This window comes from Chiloscyllium plagiosum, unplaced genomic scaffold (assembly GCF_037043375.1).
Source record: "Chiloscyllium plagiosum isolate Xiang-an unplaced genomic scaffold, Cpla_swu_hap1 HiC_scaffold_22, whole genome shotgun sequence".
NCBI classification, from domain to species: Eukaryota; Metazoa; Chordata; class Chondrichthyes; order Orectolobiformes; family Hemiscylliidae; genus Chiloscyllium; species Chiloscyllium plagiosum.
Window position 1 is genome coordinate 37376126 of NW_028270160.1, and position 21632 is coordinate 37397757.

At 42.3% G+C, this 21632-nt stretch overlaps 1 protein-coding gene across 2 annotated transcripts in view; it reads left to right on the forward strand.

Annotated features, from left to right (window-relative positions):
• The first annotated feature begins 264 nt into the window (after window positions 1–264).
• mgmt (O-6-methylguanine-DNA methyltransferase) overlaps window positions 265–21632 on the forward strand; it is a 422264-nt gene continuing 400896 nt past the window's right edge. For both annotated transcript variants that reach the window (XM_087998971.1, XM_087998970.1), the window contains exon 1: window positions 265–485. The gene's annotated coding sequence lies outside the window, so the exon portion shown is untranslated. The remainder of the gene's footprint in view (window positions 486–21632) is intronic.

Genomic DNA, 21632 nt, shown 5'->3' on the forward strand with positions numbered 1-21632 from the left:
CGGTAACCTTTCAAAAAAGAGACAACATTAAGACATTTGCCTACAAAGATACTGATTAACTATCGAGGCCAGGAAGGCAAATTGCTGGATCAGAAAACGAATATTTTGATCTCCACCAAAACACTCAGCCTGAAGTTCGGAACAAATACTTATCTTTACTGATAATATATATTAAAATCAAGGAAGCCTCGGCAAATGATTAACAAGTTAAAACAAAAAAAACTGAATAATCTGCGCAAACGCATCAGCTTCTGACGAAAGTTCATGACCTAAGCGGGGAACTTTACTTCTGTCTCCGCAGGTACAGCCGGATTTGTTTCAACTGAGATGTTACAGTGTGTGCAGGAAGTCTGCGAATTCCTGAGAAAGGGGGAAACAAGTTCTTGAGGAGTTTAGAGAACGGGCAAGGGCAGCTCTCCCCGGGAACTTTCACGTTGTCAGCAGCACTCCGTGAGGGCTGGACCTTCCCTGGAGCACTCAGTGCAGTAAGTCCCAGTTTCTCTCAGTCACTGAGATCTATCTTCCCCTTCCTTTCGCTTCGAGTCCTGGAAAGTGTTGCCTCCCACGTGACAGGAGTGGAAGTCGCGCAGGCTCAGATGGGACACTTTGTATCCTTCAATGTATCCATTCTGTGGGTAGCGAGGCTGGAGTTGGAAATATCGACCTGTCCCACATTCAGTCATCGCTGCTGGAGCACAGCGCAACTTTAATGGTGTTACACCCCATCGCCGGGGCCTCCTGTTACAGCGCCGCACAAGCCCATCCTGTGGTTTCCCCATCAACTCCACAAACATCCATCTCCTTTATCATGCTTTGCTCGGGATTCTTTGGCTGGGGTGTAATTTGGTTTCCTTCATGCAGCTTATCTTCCTCATTTGTAGTGATCCTGCTGACAGGCCCAAAATAAAACGCACTGCTGCTTTAAGGGAAAAATGATGCCGCTGAGGAATGCACTTGGTCTCTTCTGCGGCCCAGAGCATTATAAAAACCGTGGCACCGAATGATTCACAGTCTAAGGGCTTCTCTGCAGACTGACATTTCAATGCGCGGGTACACTTTGCTGACAGCAGGATCCTCGTGGAGTACATTCACTAGTCACCATGCAGTGCTGTAAACAGGCTAATCTCTGACTAGTGGACATACTCCAGGTGGATATTTTACCTGACATTACTGGCACTAGTCTGTTTCACTTCAGTGAAACATTAGTCAGTGGGGTTTTATGGAGATGTCCTTTGACTACCAATTATTATCCGTTCTTAGAAGTATGTTAAAAATGAAATGCTCTGGGATGTGTAAGAGGGTGAGTACTTTACATAATAGTACTTATCCCTGTAGTGCTGCTCTTTAAAGAGTTTGCAGTGCACGTGTGTGAAAGATACACAGCCTGAGCAGCTTAAAAGCACTGGCTGTTGTGTACTGATCTTTGTTTATGCAGCCATTATTTTAAATATAAAACAATCACTTATATAGTCAACAGAATCCTGAAATTCTACTACAGTTGGTAAGGTTTTTTTTGGAGAACTCATGTGGTTAGAAAACACTGTTTATGTAAGTCGCTTTGCAGAATAGAATGTTTGTGATTGTACCTGATTGCATTCCAATCACTTTGCCTGACAAATAATTAATATCATAAGGACTCCAATGAAGCAGTTGTCAATGTTGTCACATTTTAAAAAAAATAATCATTTTTATAAGAAGGCAAAAGAATGCAAGAATGTTAGTAGCAGCATTTTACAGTATCGCATATCAGAGAACATACTTGTTGATGCAACAATTAAATCTGGCTTCTTCCCTTCGCATGTTTCCCCAAAACTACTGTTGAGGCTTCACTGTTAACCCACTGACAGCCACTCACTGCAACCCTCAGACTGCATCTGATCCAGGCCCAACTCATTTGCTGGCAACAGACGTCATTTCTGATATCAGCCTTTGAATTTGAACCTTTTGGAAGGTTCAAGCATTGGAAGCTCAGAACCATTGCACAGAGTATTAAGATGTGGGGAGATGATGGCCGAGTGGTCTTACTGTCAGACTATTAATCTGGGAAAAAGTGAAGACTGCTGACGTTGGGGACCAGAGTCGAGAGTGTGGTGCTGGAAAAGCACGGCAGGTCAGGCAGCATCCGAGAAGCAGGCGAATCGATGTTTTGGGCAAGTGCTCTTCACCAGGAAGGGCTGATGATGGGCTCTTGCCCAAAATGTCTATTGTCCTGCTCCTCGGACAATGTCTCACCTACTATGCTTTTCCAGCACCACACTCTCGACTGTTAATCTGCAGACCCCAGGTAATGACCTGGATAAATGGCATTGAATCCTGCCATGGACTATGGTACAATTTGAATTCAAAAAACGACATCTGGAATTTAAAGTTTTGTCATATCATGGGCTTGCACACACAACTAGCTGTGTCAGCCCTCGATCCAGAACAGGAAGTATCAAAATAGGAGCAGGAATAAGCTATTCAGACTTTCAAGCCTGATTTGCTGTTCAGTATGATCATTGCTGATCGTCCAACTCTGTACCTTGTTCCCACTTTTACCTCATACCTTTTGATCCCATTGTCCCTAAGAACTATATCTAACTCATTGTCACCTTTCAATGTTTAGGCCTCAACCACATTCTGTGGCAGGGAATTCCCCAGGCTCACCATTCTCTGGGTGAAGAAATTTCTCCCCATCTCCGTTCTGCAGGGCCTGCCCCATTTTCTCAGACTGTGACCAATGTTTCTGGACCCTCCTGTCAATGGGAACATTCTTCCTGCTATTCTCCTGTCTAGTCCTATTAACATTTTATAGATTTCTATGAGAACTCCCCTCATTCTTCAAAACTCCCATATATATAGTACAAAGAAATCCAATCTCTCTTTCTATGTAAGTCCTACAATCAGTCTCTTCCTTGCACTCTTTCCATAGCAGAACATCTTTCCTCAGATAAGGAGAACAAAACTACACACAATATTTCAGCTGTGGTCTCAGCATCGCCCTGTACAATCACAGAAATACCTCTCTGCTCCAGTCAAATCCCACACTATGAAGTTCAACATACCATTTCCCTTCTTGACTGCCTGTTGCCTCTGCATGCTTTCTACTATGACTGATGTACAAGGACACATGGATCTTGTTGCGCCTCCTTTTCCCAATCCATCACCATTCAGATAACAATCCATTGTCCTGCTTTTACTATCAAAGTGAATAGCCTCGTATTTACCTACACTGTACTTCATTTACCATGCGTTTATCCACTTGCTCAATTTATTCAAACTGCACAGAAGTATTTCTGCATCCTCCACACAGTTCGCCCTCCCACCCAAGTTTATGTTGATTGCTAACTTGGAGAGGTTGCATTTAATTCCTTCATTTAAATTATTAATCTATGGCGAATAGCTGGAATCTGATCTTGTCAGTGTTATTCTAATACTCTAATATTAAATCTTAAACAATGGACTCCAGCATTTTTCCTAATGCTAATGTCCGGCTAACCAGTCTATGATTCCCTATTTTCTCACTACCTATTTTTTTACATAGAGGGATTACATTAGCTATCCTCCAATCCATAGTAACTGTTCCACAGTCTGTAGAATCTTCAAAGATGACCAATGCAGCTACCATTTCTGGGGTAACTTCCTTCAGTACCCTGGAATGTAGATTATTGGGTCTTGGGGATTTCTTGACCTTTAAATCCCATCAATTTTCCCAACACCATTTCTCAATTAATACTGATTTCCTTCAATTCCTCCCTCTCACATGACCATTTGTTCCCAACATGTTAAGATTTATTTATGTCCTTTATGAAGACTAAACCAAGATCTGCATATAATTGGTGTGCCAACTCCTTGTTCTCCATGATGACTTCCCCTGTTTCTGATTATAGGGGACCTACATTGAATAAATGTTTTCACTGCATTTCAGTGCCTATTTAATAATTAAAGTTTCTGAAGGAAACTGAAAATGTAAAGTTTGATGAAAGGCATAGAAAATTAGGGGATCATGTTGCTGAAGTATGACTTTGGTCAACTTGGGCAGAGGAACTGTTTAGTAGAAGCTAAGACTTTTCATTTTTGATTTAATTTCAATTTGTAGATCATTTGTTGGGGTGGGGGCAAAGAATGTTGAGAATCCAGTTCAGTGTTTATAGCACATGTACTGTTGAACTAAATATATGGAGTTGCCTAATGATGGGCTTGTGGGAATCATCTTGAGTGTATCAACCTCTTGGCTTGTAGCCCATTGGCAAACGTTTGGAGATTAAAATGAAATTTGAGCAAAACGTTGAACAAATTGTCAAAAACAACTGTCATTACATATCAACAAATTTTCGGAAGTCACAAAAACAAATTGCAAGAGATCCACAGCAACGATCGTTTCATCTTGTTCCATGTGTACTATATTTTCTGCTCTATCTTCAGAATATAAATAACTTAAGTACTATGGCCATTTGAAACTTTGTCTGTTTAGCTTAGGTTTTTTTTCAACTATTCATGTTTATTTTTTCCCCATAAGTCTTGGTTCATCTATTTTAGTTATGACTGTTTATTTACAGAATGTCTCTGAATGTTTGTCCTTCACCAAGGTGAAAGAAGTCAGTGCTTAGGAATGGAGTATTTCCAATTTTTGCACCAAGTATCAACATTATGGCACCTGAGCTGTGAATAGCACAAGGCTAATAGAGTGTTTGCTGTTTGTGGTTGAACCCCAACGCTAAAAGACAGCAACATTCCTAGCTAAACCAATGATGTTTCTTCAGTTTAAAATTTGTCTTGTGGTGTCTGATCATGAAACTCTATGTAGTTTTGCGGATTAATGCCAAATATGGTGTGGTTAGGAAATATTACAACTCAATCTGCTTATGATACTTACCATCGAATGCAAGAAATTTTCATCTTAACTGTAGCCTGTTTGCAGAGATTAAGATCAGTGGCTCTGTGCTACTGCTAGTATTGTTACAGTTATGAGGTTTATAAGATTTTTATGTTTTTTGGGAAATAAAATGAAGGAGGTCATGTGCCTGGGCTCAAAGCGTGCCTGATAGTGGGCCTGGGAAGTTTGATTGATATCAAAGGAAGACTTGGATAGTTTTACTTTGAAGAAGGTGCTTAAAGATTTGGGAGCATCTAGTGTGTTAGCAGTGGAAAGTGAAATTCTCCAGCATTCGAGGAAAGAGTTGTGATTGTTGCAATGTAAATTGTTATGCTTTGAACTATCTAGTTCCAATATGAAAGAGAGTTGGGCTTTCAAGGACAGCAAATCTTATATAAAGGCCCATATGAGTGGCTGCTTCTGCCCCTCCACTTCTTTCGTTAGGGAGACCAAGCATAATCTTAGTGAGCGGTTTGCTGAGTACCCTAGCCGGGCTCACAGCGGCCGACCGGACCTCCCAGTCACCGCCCATTTTAATTCCCCTTCCCATTTCCTTTCCAACATGACCATCCTTGACCTCCTCCATTGCAAAAAAAAACAAACCAAACTGCAAATTGGAGGACTCATCTTCCACCTGGGCAGTCTACAGCTCGAAGGACTCAACATTGAGTTCTCCAATTTCAAATAACTTTCTTTTGTCCGACTCCCTTCCCAGCTCTTCCCTTTCCCTTCCACTCTTCCCAGCCACCTATCGGATTCATTCCTCCCATTGACCAACCAGGTTCTACCCTCTGCCTGTCTTCACCTATCCCCACTTCACCACACTGCCCCTACCACCCCCCTTTATCTGCTGCTCCCCCTACACCTACCCTCAGTCCTGAAGAAGGGTTACACCCGAAATGTTGACCTCTCCATCTCCTGATGCTGCCTGGCTTGCTGTGTTCTCCCAGCCTCCTGCTTGTCTGCCCTACTTGGCAAAACTGAGATTACAGGCATTCTTAGAACATCACTGCTTTTAGTATGCCTAGATCGAGGAGAAAGGGAACAGCTAGAGGCCAAGACATATGGTTCGCTGCACAAGAATGCATATGGTAACGTGTGCTCGGACAGAAAAGGCCAAGCCAATGAGGAGTTCAAAATGAAGCTAGAGGAGTCAGCTAACTTGCGTAAGATGGAGACATTTGAGTGGGGGCCACATTGGAAGTCTTTTCTCAGATTCTAACTTACTTGGTTGAAAAAAGAAATAAGCCATTGGGATCTAAAAATTCTTTTGGATTGATTCTGGGAAAATTGAATGTCTGTATAAAGGGCCATGTAAGTTTACCAGTGAAGTGTGTTTTCCCAGGTGGGCTTAGAATAAGATGGGAGGAGGTGAAGCTGTTCAAGTATAAGTTACCTAAAAAGATGTTTTAGTCACTTGTTACGGTAAAGGTTTTAAAATGTAAACTCTTGTGTCAGTCATTTGGCTATTAACTGAAAGTTTTAATTTTAAAGTTATAACAAGGGTTGTAATAGGAGAAAGTGAGGACTGCAGATGCTGGAGGTCAGAGTCAAAAATGTAGCACTGGAAAGGCACAGCCAGTCAGGCAGCACTCGAGGAATAGGAGAGTCAACGTTTCGAGCATGAGCTCTTCTTCATCATATGTGATGAAGAGCTCATGCTCGAAACGTCGACTCTCCTGCTCCTTGGATGCTGCCTGACCTGAGCTTTTCCAAGGTTTATAATAGGAGAAAGTGAGGACTGCAGATGCTGGAGATCAGAGCTTAAAAATGTGTTGCTGGAAAAGCACAGCAGGTCAGACAGCATCAAAGGAACAGGAGAATCGACGTTTCGGGCATAAGCCCTTCTTCAAGCAGGCTAAGATAAAAGGTAGGGAGGAGGGACTTGGCGGAGGGGTGTTGGGAATACAATAGGTGGAAGGAGATTAAGGTGAGGGTGATAGGCTGGAGAGGGGGCGGGGGCGGAGAGGTCGGGAAGAAGATTGCAGGTCAAGAAGGCAGTGCTGAGTCCGAGGGTTGGGACTGAGAAAAGATGGGGGAAGGGGAAATGAGAAAGCTGGAGAAATCTGCATTCATCCCTTGTGGTTGGATGGTTTCGAGGCGGAAGATGTGGCGCTCTTCCTCCAGGCGTCGTGTTGCCATGGTCTGGTGATGGAGGAGGCCAAGGACCTGCATGTCCTTGGCGGAGTTGGAGAGGGAGTTAAAGTGTTCAGCCACGGGCCGGTTGGGTTGGTTGGTGCGGGTGGCCCAGGGGTGTCCTCTGAAACGTTCCGCAAGTAGGCGGCCTGTCTCCCCAATACAGAGGAGGCCACATCAGGTGCAGTAAATGGTGTGTGTGGAGGTGCAGGTGAATTTGTGACGGATATGGAAGGATCCCTTGGGGCCTTGGAGGGAAGTGAGGGGGGAGGTGTGTGCGCAAGTTTTGCATTTCTTGCGGTTGCAGGGGAAGGTGCCGGGAGTGGAGGTTGGGTTGGTGGGGGGTGTGGATCTGACGAGGGAGTCGTGGAGGGAGTGGTCTTTCCGGAACGCTGATAGGGGTGGGGAGGGAAATATATCTTTGGTGGTGGAGTCTGTTTGGAGGTGGCGGAAATGACGAAGGATGATACGATGTATCTGGAGGTTGGTGGGGTTCTGTTCTGGTGGTGATTGGAGGGGCAGGGTTCAAGGGCGGAGGAGCGGGAAGTGGAGGAGATGCAGTGGAAAGCATCTTCAAACACATCTGAGGGGAAATTGCGGTCTTTGAAGAAGGAGGCCATCTGTGTTGTTCGGTATTGGAATTGGTCCTCCTGGGAGCAGAGGCGGTGAAGGAATTGGGAATTTGGGATGGCATTTTTACAGGGGGCAGGGTGGGAGGAGGTGTAATCTAGGCAGCTGTGGGAGTTAATCGGTTTATAGTAAACGTCCGTGTTGAGTCGGTCGTCCGAGATAGAAATGGAGAGGTCTAGGAAGGGGAGGGAGGAGTCTGAGATGGTCCAGGTAAATTTGAGTTTGGGATGGAAGGTGTTAGTAAAGTGGATGAACTGTTCAACGCCCTCGTGGGAGCACGAAGGTAGCGCTGATACAGTCATTGATGTAGCGGAGGAAAAGGTGGGGGGTGGTGCCAGTGTAGCTGCGGAAGATGGACTGTTCCACATATCCAACGAAGAGGCAGGCATAGCTGGGGCCCATGTGGGTGCCCATGGCTACTCCTTTGGTTTGGAGGAAGTGGGAGGATTGGAAAGAGAAGTTGTTCAGGGTGAGGACCAGTTCAGTCAGTCGAAGGAGGGTGTCAGTGGAAGGGTACCGGTTGGTTCGGCGGGAAAGGAAGAAGCAGAGGGCTTTGAGGCCTTTGTGATGGGGGATGGAGGTGTATAGGGACTGGACATCGACGGTGAAGATAAGGCGTTGGGGGCTGGGGGAGCGAAAATCATGGAGGAGGTGGAGGGGATGGGTGATGTCCCGAACGTAGGTGGGGAGTTCTTGGACTAAGGGGGACAGGACCGTGTCGAGGTATGCAGAAATGAGTTTGGTGGGGCAGGAGCAGGCTGAGACAATGGGTCGGCCGGGGCAGTCAGGTTTGTGGATTTTGGGCAGGAGGTAGAAATGGGCGGTGCGGGGTTGTGGGACTATGAGGTTGGAGGCGGTGGATGGAAGATCCCCTGAGGTGAAGAGGTTATGGATGGTCTGGGAGATGATGGTTTGGTGGTGGGAGGTGGGGTCATGGTCAAGGGGGCAGTAGGAGGAGGTGTCCGCAAGCTGGCGTTTAGCCTCAGCAGTGTAACGATCGGTGCACCAAACTACCACCGCGCCTCCCTGTCTGTCGGTTTGATGGTGATGTTGGGGTTGGAGCGGAAGGAGTGGAGGGCTGCACGTTGCGAGGGTTGGAGTGGGTAAGAGGGGTGGACAGTTTGAGGCGGTCAATGTCGCGGTGGCAGTTGGCTATGAAGAGATCGAGGACGGGTAAGAGGCCAGCACGGGGTGTCCAGGTGGATGGGGTGTGTTGGAGGTGGGAGAAGGGGTCGTCAGAGGATGGGCGAGAATCCTGGTTGAAGAAGTAGGCATGGAGGCGAAGGCGGCGGAAGAAATGCTCAATGTCTCGCCACGTGTTGAACTCATTAATTCGAGCATTTCTTCCGCTGCCTTCGCCTCCATGCCTACTTCCTTGTGGAAACTGCATGACTGTTAGTCAGGGAGCTTGGGTCTGTTGACACGTCGGGAGTCACACTGGCTGTATAATTTTAAATTGTTATATAGGGTAGTATTTCTAATGATCAATGGACCTCAACCCTATTACACTGGAAATGAGGAGATTAGTTCTTGTGAATGGATTGCGATGGCTGAGCATTCCATGAGAAACCATTACCATCACTATAGCTTCACAAATGGAGTAACTATTGACGAGACTGTTGTGTTTGAGGAAATCAGTAAGGTAGCAGATGAAAATATAAACTGCAGCATGAGTGAAAAATGCATTTTTGATGTATTCGTGGATGTGGGTGTCACTGAAAATGAAGGGAAGCAATTGTTGCTCATTGCTACTTGCCTGTAAAAGGCTGTGGTAGTGAGTGACTTCTTGAAGCACTGTGTTTCAGATGGTTTGTAGGTGTGAACGCTATCCCTGCAAGTTTCCCATGAACCTGCTGCACTTGCTCCATGTGGTAGGGGTCACCGATCTGGAAGATGCAACAGAAGAAGTCTTGGTGAGGTGCAGCAGAACATCTTGCACTTGTCATTGTGCACTGTTTGTAGACCAAGGGAGTGTTTAAGACATTGAATAGAGTGCAGATCAAGCAGAGTGCATTTTTATTTCTAGAATGATTTTGAGCTTGAGAATTGTTGGAGCTCCACATATTCTTCACATTTCTGGTTTGTAGGTGATGCCAGGCTTTGGAACATCAAGAGTTGCCAGATTTCCTAAATTCTGACCTGAGCATCATCCCACAGTATTAATGCGGCTGGTCCACTTAAATTACTGGTCAGTGGTGACTCTCGGAATGTGGATGATGTGGTAGTGGGATTTGGTGACGGTGATGTTGTTCAGTGTTAGGGGTTGGTTGTTAGATGCTCGCATGTTAGTGATGGATGTTTTTCAGATCCTACTGCAAGCAGACCTGCATGCAACAAAGAGATTGTCATTAGTGAGTTTCCCTGTCTCATTTCCGCCTATCAGCTCAATCCTTTACCACCCCCCACCCACCCGCACCCACGCTCACTCTTTGTCACAAAGTAAGTAACACTTTTTGCCAGATGCTATCAGTTCTGAAGAACTGGACTTGAAATGTTAACTCTGATTTCTGTCTACAGATGCTGCCAGACCTGCTGAGGTTCTCCAGCAATTTGTTCGTAGGATCATAGAATGCCTACAGTGTGGAACCCTTCAGCCCAACATGTCTATACCGACCCTCTGAAGAGTATTCCACCCAGACCCATTCCCCTATTACTCTACATTTACCCTGATTGATGCACCTAACCTACATATCCCTGAATGCTATGGGCAATTTACATAGCCTCCACATCTTTGGATTGTGGGAGGAAACTGGAGCACACAGAGGAAACCCATGCAGATAGAGGGAGAATGTGCAAACTCCACATAGACAGTCGCCTGAGGCTGGAATCAAACTCAGGTCCCTGGCGCTGTGAGGCAGCAGTGCTAACCACTGAGCCATGAGGCACCATAGGTGTATTATTTCTTTTGAAGAAGTACTTAACTTTCTGGATCCAAATGGTTTGCTTTGCTACTGAATTTCCGGGGGCTTGGGAAATCCAACCATGTAAATTTTAATCAGCTTCCAAACTACACTGTGAGAGTCTGATTTAAATCAGTCAGTGAGGTCTCCTGTCCCTCCAAGATAGTGTGGTTTGCAAATGTTCTATCTCCTGATGTAAATTTGGCAGGAGATGCATGTGAGCACCGTTGGGGTTGTATTTGAGGAAGTTCTCTAAATCATCATGGGCAAAGGGGGTGTGTACTAACTATCAAGACATTGATATATTGACTTGTCCCTTCAAGATTTGGCAATATAAATACAGATGAGAGTGTCACCAGGTTGTCTCTGCTTTCATTGAATCATATGTATTCTGATTTTCTTTATTAACATTTAATTGTATCTGAAGTTAACTAGATTTTAATAAATCTCCTGTCCTACCAGATGGCTATTCTAAATGTTGATCCTCACTCAGATGAGGGTATTCTTCTATCAGCAATCCCATCAGTTCTGCCACATGCCTCTTTGTTTTCACTTGTCTGACCTTGCACCTTTGAAACAGACTTACCATTTCAATATCGATGAACAGCTTTTGCATTTCTTCTCAGTAATGTCCTTTTCAAGGCTAAATAACTCTCAATTATATAATATAGTAAAGGATCTGGTAATTCAGAATGCCCTTACCTCTGAGCTAGGTGGTCTGGGTTCCAGGACCACTTACTCCAGAGGTGTGTATTAACATTCCTGAACAGGCTGAGTAAAAATATCTGTCACAACCCAGTGCTACTTTTTGATATCACTTTGCAATTTGGCTGTTTCTCTTGTCTTGGTCATCAAAACAATACTGTTCTTGTATGAACCATACAGTCTGATTGCATCGTCCTTTTATTGTAAAACCTGAAGGCTCAACAGTATAACTCAACATGTACCTTTTTTGGCCATGGTGAGCATGAATACATACAGACTATACAAACAGAACTTACTTAAATCCTTTTATTAAGTGCCATAATTTCTTCAAGGTTGTATGTTGCTTTTTACTAACATGCACTAATAATGTGAAAAAACAATTCCAATCTTTTAAGAAACCTCTCCAAAGCACGTTCTTCTGTAAGGAGCGCTTAGTCCATGTTAAGAGACAACATATTTATAATCGCATAAGTTCTGTCAGTTGTTGGAGATGAATTAAAAATAATGCCAATTTTTAAAACTCGTAATGGCATGATGGTGAAATGGATCAGTCAACAATGTTAAAATTGCTAATAATTGAAATATTATTTATTCAGTGAGACTACTATTTTGACTGCAGTAAGTAGCATTCATATATCCCTTGCAGTTTTCTTGGATATAGTCATGAAGGCCTGAGCAAACAGTAAACTGAGCATGTTAAGTACTTTCCAAACAGCAACTTCAAATTGCTACTTAAGCACCATGATAAATTTTATGTTTCTTTGATAAAAAATGTTTGAGGGCTTCTCACAGTAATGTAATGCCTGCCAATTTAAATAAGGTGACATTAGGACATACATTCTCGGTGTTTTCTTGACACCTTGGGGAAAGAGAGGAGGTGCAGTGGAGAGGTTTAGTGAGGTTGAATGTATAGCTGTCAATAATAGATGGATGAAAGTGAGAAATGCACAAGGCCAGAGTCAGAGGCTTGCAGAGTGCTTCAAATTGTAGCACTGAAGAAATATTTTGAGATGAGGAGAAGTGAAACCCTGGAGGAATTTGATCACGACGATGTGAATTGCAAAATCATTTCATAGAATTGTAAAATAATTTCATCACCAGACTGAATACCAATGTAGGTCAACAAAAACAGGACTAATGGATGAATGCAATTTAATTCATTTTAGGATATGGGCAACAGTGGTTGTAATCTGCTTAATTTTATGTAGAGTGTAAGATGGAAGGTTAGGAGCAGTGGAGTCTTTCAGTGTTGAGATATGGGAAGAGTTATTTCAGAAATGAAAGTAGGGATATTTTGTGATATAGAGGTCATAAGAGTTGACTGGGCCAGGGAGATAAACATGGTCCCTAGTGCTCCTCCTGCTTCTGGGCACCTTATCCCATCACCCAACACTCTCTTGCCCGCTTTTTCAACTTGTTTTGTTGAATGTCTTTCATGATATCTTTCTTATTGGCCAGAGCATTCAGTGGAGGTGTTGGGAGGTCATGTTGCAGCTATAAAGGACATTGATTAGGCCACTTTTGAAATATCGTGTGCAATTCTGGTCTCCCTCCAATAGGATGGATGTTGTTAACCTTGAAAGAGTTCAGAAAATATTTACAAGGATGTTGTCAGGGTTGGAGGGTTTGAGCTACAGGGAGAGGCTGAATAGGCTGGGTCTGTTTTTGCTGGAGCATCAGAGGATAAGGGGTGACCTTATAGAGATTTACAAAATCATGAGGGACATTGATAGGGTAAATAGACAAGGTTTTTTTTCCCTGGGATGGGGGAGTCCAGAACCAGAGAGTATAGGTTTAGGGTGAGGGGGAAAGATTTAAAAGGGACCTAAGGGATAATTTTTTCACACAGAGGGTGGTGCGTGTATGGAATGAGCTGCTAGAGGAAGCGGTGGAGGCTATAACATTTAAAAGGCATCTAGATGGGTATATGAATAGGAAGAATTTAGAGGGATATGGGCCGCTGGCAACTGGGACTCGATTTGTTTAGGATATCTGGTCGGCCTCGACAAGTTGAACAGAAGGGTCTGTTTCAGTGCTGTACATCTCTATGACTTGTTTTGGATTGTGTGGAAAAGTATAACACAGAGAATGCCATTCATTCTCATGTTTAGATGCCATTCAACTCCAAGAGAAATCTGTCAGTCCCAAACCTTCATCTCTGTTTCTTGTCTCCACCCCGCCACTTTGCAGTTGCCTTTGCCTCCTTACCCCCCCCCCCACACACACACACACACACACACACACACACCCTTCCCAGCCATCTGCAGCTGCCTTCCTGCTTCCCCACTCTTTTGAATGGCCAAGCAAGTAGGAAGAATTAATGGCTCTGGAACGCAGCTTATGGTGCAGGCCGTAGACAGTGACCTTGATTTTCTTGGTCTTGCATTAGAGTGAGGTTTGTTGTCATCAGAAAAGCTTGTACAACAAAGTGGAAGGGTCAGATGAAGGCTGGTGAGGCAGAGTTTTTTTTTATCAGTGGCATGTGGGTGTTTACTGATGTAATTTTGGGAAAGTATGTCGATAAGAAATAGGAGGGAGCAGTAGATGCATAACTGGGGGGCTCCAGAAGTAGTGGTGCACAGAGCAGGTATAGCTGCCTTTGCAGTAGATTCCTGTGTCAAAGGTGTTTCAGAAAGCTATCAAATAAAGTGTATTAGATAGGCAGCCAAAGCAATAAACAGCTTCCTCCCACAATCTCCTCCAACTTCAAATTTGCCTCAAAACTAAAAGAAAAAAGCCTCTTTTAAGGGTTTCCCATGAGTCATGAAATCTTCAAGACAGTCTTGAGTTGATTTTGCTGTATGTCCCTCTGCTGACCATGAAAACCAGTCCCTAGCCACCTAAGTGTCAGGATTGCTCATTTCATTCCCCAATGATGGCCTCCTTCCATGTGAACCTTGCCTAGAGCTGGATTAATGCAATTCACAATTCCTCCAAAGCTTTTGTAGGGTGAATTCAGTTTTACGGATTTATTAAACAGAGTCATAGAGATGTACAGCATGGAAACAGACCCTTCAGTCCAACTCATTCATGCTGACCCCAATCTAGTCCCACCTGCCAGCACCCAACCCATTTCCCTCCAAACCCATCTACCCATTTCTATGTAGTCATACCAATTACATGAGGGGGTTGAAAGGATTCAGCTATGGAAGGAAGGATATATTAAAACTTGTTGAAACTCCAGAGAAAGGGGATTTTGTATTCCTTTGGATGCTTCTTTCAAATTAAATATGTAGTCAGTCAGTCTTGCCAAGACAGACCTCTGGTATGGGAGTCTCTTGCTAGCATGCTAGCAGGAAAGAGCACTGATCGTATAATGTGTGAGGCATTTTAGGCATGCTTTTAAAATTACAGAAATCAAGCATTTGAGGATCTTGTGGATGGGTTTGGTTTGCACTATCACGCTGAGTTCAATCTTCAGTGCATATATTTATGTACTACTCTACTACAAGCAGACTCAAGAGATAAATGTAGAAGTAAACTGCTCTGTCATTCAATGTGATCATGGCTGGTCTTGAGCTTCAACTCCACTTTACAACCTCTCCCTATCTCCCTTGATTCAATGAGAGACTAACAGTCTCTAAATCCCAGGTATAGTTAACAATGCTGCATCCTTACAAAAACATTATGGATCCGAGTTGTGTGTTTTTGTACTGCCCAGGATTCTTGTGATTTGTATGTGAAAGGTATATTTTTTGTCCTCAGTGACTGCACTATTTAAATATTCATACCAGCAAACGTTTTGAGTTGTGTTTTGAAATGAACACGTTTACTTACTTACCAGCTGTAAAAGTATACATTTCATTCCCTTGAGTGCCCACCATCTTGTGTGAAAAGATTGAACACTTATGAAGGGAAAAAATACAATTGCAATTAATCATTGACTCAGTCCATTTCATAGCAGGCCTTTGGTTTCTTTGAGTTAATGCATTAATAATAAAGAAGATTTTGTAGAGCAGGTAATGTTCACTAAGCTGTGAAGTTTCTGAGTCAGATTTCCAAGAAGTTGTTTCTCAACTTGAAGTTGGAAAAAGTTAAATACAGTCCTTGAAGCATTTTCCATGTATTGCTGTTTATTATCTTGGCGATTTAGTTGACTCAATTTAATGACAATCTGGAGGACTCTGTCATTAAGCAGCTTTTCTCTGTATTTTAAAACAGGAGCTTTGGCCATCTAGTTATGTGACTCTCACCCAGTTCAGATCCTTTTCCAGATAGAGTAGGTGGTTGGGTTATGTGTCCTGCTTTGTGGAATTATGAGATAGCCAAGGCCTTTATATCTGGATTCCCCATTCAATTCGAAGTTACTCTTTTTGAATGCCTTTCAGGAAACAAAAAAGATATTGCGTCAGAATTAATCTGGATGGTTCCTTTTGTTCCCTTCAGACACAGTGGAGCTTTTCATTCCAGAAGAAGTTGAATGATTTACATGTGTCCGTCATTTTGCAGCCTTTCATGGTCATTTTAAAAATATCAAATGTGCTTGGGCATGACAGAACCCTCTGAATTACAGAATTATAAAGATTCACAGACATTTGAGTGAAGAAATTTATCCTAATCGTTAGTCTTAAATATTTGTTCCCTTATCCTCCATATTTTTGATTTCCAGCTAGCAGACATGATATCACAATCAAGAATTCTGTATGTTGCAATTATATAATTTCTTACTCTTCCAAACCCAATATAATATAGCCCAATTTACCCAGCCTTTCCCACTAACCAATTCAATGAACCTTTACTGTTTGCATCATTAATTAATATCCAACTGAAGATGGACTAGTCCATAAAATGACCAACAAAACTGTGGTCATCTAACATTTTTGCAAAGCATCTGTGTCCCTCATCCGTTTTGTGTTGCACTGATTATAACTTGTCTTTATTTTGAGCATTGTCATACTCACCTGATTAGTTGTCTGCTGATTTTGCAATGTTGGCTCTCATTGCTGCTAAAGTTACATTATTAATCTGCATTACATAATAGATTGAATTTTAATTTGTATTTTAAAATGTGGAAGTGTCAAAATTTATATTGCAAACTCGATAGCTTGATTGAACTGATGTAAAAAGCACCATTTTATTCTATTTTCAGAAATGAAATTTGCCCACAATGCAGTCTGATTGTAAATAGTAGTGACCTTGGTTTTGGACTGCTAGTTCTTGCCATTAGAGCTGTTTAATTTCCATTGAAGCCAGTTAAATGTATAAATATTGCTCTTGAGGATCATTTAAACATTTGCGTTGTGAATGTCCTGATGGGAAAGCATTCCAGTAAAATATATTGGGAAAAAAAAACTTTATCCTGATAATTGTTTAAAATTATATTGTGAAGTTCTAGTGCTTGAATGTATATTTTAAAAAAGTATCTGAAATTATATTTAGTTTAAGTGTAATACTACAAAGACAGAAAAGCATAAGCTTAGACAAGCACAAGTCTGTGAACAAAATTATTTGCTGCAAATTTTGGCAATCAGTTAATTCTAACATGAGATTGACAGCCCTGCAGGGGTGGAACTTTCTCCATATGATGTCCATGGCATTTCCCATCATTTACACGTTAAGAGCTGCAACCATCCGTTGAGTTTCTTTCGCTTCTTTAAATTGAACAGCTTAAACGGCCAATTGTAGAGCTTGAAATGAACAGTGCGTGGAGAAAAGGATAGTGCCATTTGTAGATGGAATGTACCTTACATGATTTAGTCCTTAGTGCAAAAATTGAATGTTTGCTAAACAAATGACGCTACCAGCGTGAAATTTGCTCAGTAAAGCTGTTCTGACCTAACCTCCATTTAATTAGTGTTAAGATTAAATTCTTTGAGTTGTGACAAAAGAAGTTACCCACTTTACAAAATTTGCATTAAATATAATTGCAGTGCCTGTTAAACCTGATGGGGTCTTGAAAGATTTTGTAAGCTAACCAAAGTAGTCTGGATTTCCTATGCTGTTGAGCATGTGACCACATTATTACAACTGGCCAAACTCAAGCTGGTAGCATCATTTGTCCAGATAACTGGAACTTTTATGTAACAGGGTCATTCTAGCCTGCTATTGTGGACATTGTTGACTTTATTCCTTTACTGTGTGCAGATTTAGCAAAGTACACTGAGCACACTGTCTGATACACTTAATGCGATTATAGTACTCCGTCATGCTAACTTTGGAGATGGCTGAAAGTGATGTGTTCAAATGATGGTCGTGATTCTAAAATTTTTTAACGGACCACTTGTGCAAATAGAAGGAGCACTCAGTGTATACTTATTATATTTGTGCCTGAAAATTGGCATATGATTACCCAGAAATATTTGGATTTGATCATTCAAAGGCAGCAGTAATCCTTTACCTCCACCTTTCACTTTCTGCTCTGTTTTTAGGTGAGAAATGGAAGTTCCATTCTTGTTATAACACAGTAATTGTTTTCCACATTGTCATAATTCTGTGTGTGAAAAGGGTTCTTGTACTCTTGGGATTGTAAATCTCTTGGATTTAATTTTGTATCTATGGGCTCCTGTTCTGCACTGCGGAACCACTGCTAACAGTCTTGGTAACTAACTACTCTGTAAAATCCATTTATGCTCTTTTCTATTTCTATCCTTTCAATTATTAAAAACAAATTCTTCAAGTCCTCCTTTGTGTTTGCATTTCCTCCTACCAGACAGCACTTTTTGCTTGACTTCTCTTGAGGTGAAGAGACCAGTCTCAAGTCTGTGGAGTTTGAGTAGACAAACTTTTCTCTGAGCATTATGCACAGGAGCAGATCACTCCACTTAGAGACTGCATTTCTCAAATCTACCCTTACAGCACTCCAGTCCTATTCCCCTTTACATCGTTTTGCAATTTTGAGACTCCTTAGCCATCCAGCATCCTGTTGCTTGAACGTTTAGCAAACATGTATAACCTAAAATGTTGTAGCAAACATGTATAACCTAAAATTACTTTATCCTATAGTTCCCTTTCAGTCCCTCCTTTTGGATCCATGTTCAGACAAATCTGACATATTCTCTGAGTTCCTCCACCCCCTGTTATCTCCAAGGATCCTACTAGAGGTTGGCACAATTCTAATCTGACACAAATGTGGAGTTCAGAGACCCTAACAACCTGGGGTAAGCCAGAACCTTTCCTTATTCAAATGTCAGTGATCGTGTGGATTTCTCCCTCTTTCCTTCTTTGGGAATGTTTTCTCTGCAGTGGATGTCAGAGTGTGTCCCCTATTTGCTATTATCACCATTTGCATTACTTGAGATATCATCAATCTTTGGTCAGTAGGTGCCATCATTCCCTGTACTTCCCACTAGTTGTATAGCATTCTTGTTACTTTGGCTTTGACACTAGCAGAGACCACTAATCTTTGCCTACATCCATCTAGACCCTTCCCTTTTTGATCGCCCGATGGTTTATCTTGATACTGCTTTTACTAGTGGCAAAGGTGCTTTCCACCATTTCCCGGGCTACTCTTCCCAGGGTATTGTCAATAGTTAATGTACCATTCCATTGTAGTCTGATTACATAACCCATTTTGGGGCTCTGTTTATGAGCTGGAAGCCTCCCACTTTAAATGAGTGGATGATCTGTATGCTGAAGCTTTGATTACCAACAGATTTCAATCCTGCATCGAGGAACTTAGTCTTGTCTGTCAGAAAGCACTACTGGGTAGTGGAAATTTGAATTGCCTTGAAGGTTGTTTTCAAGAGAACTAACCTATATTGTTACTGCTGGGTTCCACAATCTTACAGGAGCAGATGGTTAAAGCTGAGATTTGATGCAAATTTCTTGCATGTTTATTAAGCGCACACTCTTAAACCTGGCAAGTGCCACCCCTCCTATCATTCTACTCAATCCCAAAGACTCAAACTTATACAAATTCTTATGGCACAACAATCAGGAACTTGCCCTGTTCTCCATTCCCCAGGTTGTAGGCCACACGATCGCCCATTGCCACCTCACCTCGAGTTGATCAAGAAAATCTAACCCTTTTGCAGCTTTGATATGTGCTAAGGCACAGTTCCAAATCTTGTATTCCCAATGTCTGACCAACATTTATAAGGTCCCAAACCAATATGCAACATGACCTCCTTTGAACAGGGAGTTGGTAGTTTTAATGGCTTTGGATAATAGATTTAATCCTTCCTTTATGTCTTTTCTTTGGACTATGCAGTCATAAGAATATAGAAAAATGCTCCTTGGATTGCAAATGATAGTCTTCTGGCACTCTCTTGAACACCCATGAGGTGTTGCCCAATTCTCTTTATCCTGCCCATGAAAGTGTCATGGTTGGGTACTTTAGTATGTATCAGATATCCAATATGGATGAATTAATACAATTAAATAAGTCAGTTCACAGAATAGAATCCCTACAATGTGGAAACAGGCCCTATGGCCCAACAAGTCCATACCAACCCTCCAAAGAGTATCCCATCCAGACCCATTCCCCTGACTAATCCACCTAACCTATACATCTCTGAACACTATGGGCAATTTAGCTTGGCCAATTCACCTAACCTGCACGTCTTTGGACTGTGGGAAGAAACCAGAGCACCCAGAAAAAACCACACAGACACGGGGAGAATGTGCAAACTCCATACAGACAGTCACCCAAGGTTGGAATCGAACCCGGGTCCCTGGCGTAGTGAGGCAGCAGTGCTAATCACAGAGCCACCATGCTGTCCCCAAAGAGTAACCCACCCAGACCCATCCCCCTACCCTATTATCCTATATTTACCCCTGGATAGTACATATAGTACAAGTGACAGGATTAGTGCATGTTTCTTTTGGCAATACTGTCCCTCTAATCCTGACTCCCTTACTAATGGTTATGATGCTAATTGATTAAGGACCTCTCCCTTCTCACAGAAAGTCATTGTGGTCCTGTATTATTGCTATATATTCTAATTGTCACACTGAGTATCCGTGGCTGTTTCTCCTTAACTACCACATATAACTATTTATAACTACAGGTCTCAAGTCCAAGTCCCTTTGATCTACTACATCTGAATCTGAATTGTCCTGAGGAAGCAGTCACCCAGTGGATGACTACCTCATTGTAATATCTAATGCCCAACCATCTTCAGCTATTTTATTAATGACCTGTCCTTCACCATAGGGTCAGAAGTGAGAAATGTTTGTTGATGATTGCACAATATTCAGTACCATTCATAACTCCTTGGCTACTGAAGCAACATACTTATACAGCAAGCTCAAATGGAATGAGACCAAGGTCTAGTCTGTAAGTTTCAAGTAAATTTTGAGCAACATAGGTGGCAGTCCATGATCATCACCAACAAGAGAGTGTCTAACCTTCACTTTTTGATGTTGAATGGTAGCACCATTGCTAAATTCCTCATTGTTGACATTCTAAGGCTTACCATTGAACTGGGCGAACCACCTTAATACTGTGGCTATAAGAGCAGGTCAAGTAGGAACGCCAAGGCATGTAACTCACTTCCTATCTTCCCAGTGCCTGTGCACTGACTACAAGGCACAAGTCAGGAGGGAATGGCATACTCTCAAGTTTCTTGTATATATGCAGCTCTGATAGCTGCAGTGCTTGCAAACTTTGTCACTTATCCAGGACAAAGTAGCCCATTTGATTGGTACCCCATCTACTACTTTTAACATACTCCCTTCATTGTCAACTCCTCAGTGATAACAGAGTGTACTATTGACAGTAATGCTGAACCATCTATCATGTGACCTCCACCACCTAGAAGGACAAGAGTAGCGGATATGTGGGAGCAAGTTTCCCTCTAAGTCATATACCATCTACCTCTTGGAACTTTATCACAGTTCCTTAACTGTTAGCTGGATCGGAATCCTGGAGCTCCCTTCCCAACAGCACTGTGGGGGACCTTGTATCCTAAAGACTGCAGTAGTTCAAGAAACAGCTCCTCGCCACATACTCCCAAGAAATTAAGGATGGGTAATAAATGCTGGCCTAGCCAGCGAAGCCCACACCTCATAAACAAATAAAAAAAAATGTGTTCATTGAGGTAGAAGGAGGATCTCAGGCCTCCTTCGTCATTATTATAAAACTACCTTGTTCTAGCCTGTCAGACATTTAGCAAGTGAACCTTTGCATCTCCATTCTGACTCTTGGTCCATTGTCACTGTAGATGGTCATGCTTCTATTGGAAACAGACCCCTGTCTGCTTTAACTTGCTTTATAATACCTTCCTTATTTGAAGTACCTACAAACATTGTTTAATTTCATTAGGAAACAGTGTCTGCCTGACATGATTTCTTGAATCAGATACCACTGCCAGTATAGTGTGGTTTGGATGTTGTCCCACATATTAGCTCATGTAACATATATGACAAAGAGAGTTTTCTTGATGAGACTGCTAGCTTGAAGTTTATTCATAACAATAATTATTTATATTACTATAATATCACAGACTTGCATATAGCCTGGCTTC